The sequence below is a fragment of the Coregonus clupeaformis genome, unplaced genomic scaffold (assembly GCF_020615455.1).
Source record: "Coregonus clupeaformis isolate EN_2021a unplaced genomic scaffold, ASM2061545v1 scaf0079, whole genome shotgun sequence".
Taxonomy (NCBI): Eukaryota; Metazoa; Chordata; class Actinopteri; order Salmoniformes; family Salmonidae; genus Coregonus; species Coregonus clupeaformis.
Genome location: NW_025533534.1, coordinates 502,581 through 505,744, shown reverse-complemented (window position 1 = coordinate 505,744; position 3,164 = coordinate 502,581). Strand labels below are relative to the sequence as shown.

Genomic DNA, 3,164 nt, shown 5'->3' with positions numbered 1-3,164 from the left:
AAATAAAAAAGAAGACTTCACCTTGCCAGCAGTTTCCCTGCACTCCTGGTGTGTGTGTGTGTGTGTGTGGTGTGTATCTCCTCGTGTTGGGAGAGGGGGGTGCTCTTACTGAGTGGGAATGCCTGGTAGGATGTGTAGGCCTCGGTAACCAAGGCAACCATCTGCTGCTATGCTCGCAACGCTCTCGGCAGCCCACACAATGTCACCACTGTGACATCCAGCCTGCAGTTCTGAGAGAGAGGAAGAGAGGGAAAAACAAGAGACGAGAGAGATTGTGTGTATGTGTCTCTGTGTGTGTGTGTGTGTCTGTGTGTTAGACATTGACCCCTTCCTGTGTTCTATCTAGATGCAGGGGGATTTAGGGTCCCAGAGGAGTTTCAGTGTGTTGGACCGCCTCCTCCACACACACCCCGTCTGGCTGCAGCTATCCATCAATGCTGACTCCGCCCTCTATATCCTGCTCAGAGAACCTGTCGGGGTAAGGAGGGGAGAGCCAATCAGATCATTCCATCATTAATAAATTTACTAACCCAGACTGTCAGGTGAACTGTATCTGTTTAGTATAGCTTTCCAATAGAGTAGTATACAAGACAGTCAGGAACCTATTGTACAGTTCCTCACCCCAAGTGTTCACAAAGAACCCTAATAAAACCCAACTTTAGCCTTGACATACTGTTACTTACTTGTTATTGACAGCTCTAATTGGACAGTTCCAACAGTTCCATCAGTACTTGTTTAACAGAACATACATTGTTCTCTTTGTCAATGTTTATGGCTGGCCCCTGTGTGTAGACGTTCCTGGTTCGTAAGTGCAGCTCCAGCCAGAGGAAGGTGTTGTGTGTCCGAGTGACAGCAGACCGATCAGTATCCTCCATTAAGGAGTGTCTCATATGTGAGGAAGACTCAAGTGAGTACCAGATGCATACATGTAGGCTACACCAACATCAACACACACAAACACTCTAAACTAACAATGAAACACTTGTGTACATTAAAGTCAACACACACATACACTCTAAACCAGTGTTTCTTAACTCCAGTCCTCGAGTACCCCTAATAGCACACATTTTTGTTGAAGCCCTGGATAAACACCTGATTCAACTCATTGAGGGATTGATGATTAATTGACAAGTTGAATTAGGTGTGCTTGTCCAGGGCTAACATTTTAATTTGTACTGTTCGGGGTACTGGAGGACTGGAGTTGAGAAACACTGCTCTAAACTATCAATAAAACACTTGAACAGTTTCAATTACAAACACACACAGTACTGCATGTGATCAACATCCACTGTGAATCAATGAAGGATCGGGCCCGGCTCCATGAGGGGGCAAAAGGGGGCTTAGCCCAATTTAAACTTCTGCCACCTCAGTTTTAGTTTTATGTCCCTAGATAAAAATAGCAAAATAAAGTTCAAATGATTGAGTGACAGGTTGGCGCAAAATCTGTATCTGTGCTGTATCAGGGCTATGAAAAGCCACTGGGCGGTTAGGTATGACTCCTTTGGGTTTTCATAAAAAGTGTGAAAAAATGCTGCTCATCTGTGGTAGGCTACGTGAAAAACAAGATACGCCTCCGCCTGTAAATTAGATTTAGATTTACAAGTTTACAGTTGAAGCTCCTTCACTCAACTCTGCCTGACGTCCCACCACTACAGAGTTTAGTTAGCTTCTTAGCTAGCTGTAAAAGGCGTTAGTGTTATTACCCAAAAGCTCTAACCAGCTAAGCTGCCACTGCCACGATGGATATCGGAAATCAAACCACCGAGGCCGCCAGCAGCGATGATGCTGCCGAGCTCCAGCTAGCTTCGTGTGAAGAGCCCATGTGAACAGCCCACTCCCCCTTCCCCGACTGTTCCTGACGATCTTGGGACAGAGGAGCCACCCCAGGTTAGCCTAAAATCCTACCCTAGCCGCAGGTTTTCTGTCCAAAAACGTTCATTTAATAGCAACTGGTTCATAGGAAGAGAGTGGCTAGAGTACTCTGTTACTGCAGATGCGGCATTTTGTTTTTTCATGTCGAAAGTTCTGTGTTGGGTCAAATGCTAACGCAGATAAGGCCTTAACCCAAGGCGGGTATTCTAACTGGAAGAATTCTATTGATGGTACCAAAGGATTCACTAGGCATCATCAAGCAAGGTGCATTTGAAATGCACTGCACTGTGGTAAGAAACTAGTATTCGGCTGCATTCACGCCGTTTGAAATAGGTGAATTACCCTATCTATTTTGAAGCCTATATTCATTACCAAATAGGCCTTGCTTTAGTGTGTAGGGCGCTGTCCATTGTGCTGATACAGCGCAGCGGAAATGGGCTACAGATTTCACGCCAACCTGTCACTTCAAAAGCACTCAATGGTCTAGGAGTCTCAGCATTTTAGCTTGATGTTTATTATGGTATAGTGTGATATAAGCAGAAATCAAAATAATTCCAATGCAAGAACCCCCCAAAACTGTCCCCCCTCACCGATTTCAACTGCCCCCTTAGTCACTTTATCCTGAACCGGGTTTGTGAAGGATGCTGCCAAATGTTACAAAGCTGTGATTGGTGTCAAACGCTCTCTGTCCTATCACCAGCCTTCGCCTTGGAGAGCTCCGCCCTCAGCTTCCCAGACCTCTGCCGATTGGTGGCCTTCTACTGCATCAGCAGGTGATTACCACTACCTTTACCCCCGTCTACCTGTCAATAACACTGCCACTGCTTTGGTCTATTTTGTCCACAGACTGTAAATACGCTGTAATGGCACTCCCATTACAAAACAGGGCACCCTGTGCTGTTCCAGCCTACTATGACACACTGTGTTATTTGATAATAAATAAGTACAGTATGTGTGTGTTGTCTCCAGGGATGTGCTGCCTTTTCCACTGGAGCTCCCAGAAGCCATTGCTCAGGCCTCCACCCACAGGAAGCTGGAGGCCATCTCCCATATGGGATTAGGTAGGGATTCATTCAACGGATCTATAACATACAGATGTAGGAAATGCAAACTTGTTGTGTATTCAAGGTTTAAAAAGACTTCTAAAGTTTGTAATTTCCACTTTAAAATGTCAGACTTGATTTGCCCAAAGGAAAATGTATCAACCCCTACAGAAAATGTCCATTAATTATAATCCATATAATAATTCAAATTTCCTGTTGCTGTAGGATTATTTTCCTGCTGTAGCAAAC

At 44.9% G+C, this 3,164-nt stretch overlaps 1 long non-coding RNA gene across 1 annotated transcript; it reads left to right on the top strand.

Annotated features, from left to right (window-relative positions):
- Positions 1-355: 355 nt before the first annotated feature.
- On the top strand, positions 356-2,641 carry LOC123483333. Its single transcript, XR_006658193.1, has 3 exons — positions 356-478; positions 793-907; positions 2,573-2,641. It is a non-coding gene; the product is annotated as an uncharacterized LOC123483333 (long non-coding RNA).
- Positions 2,642-3,164: the final 523 nt, after the last annotated feature.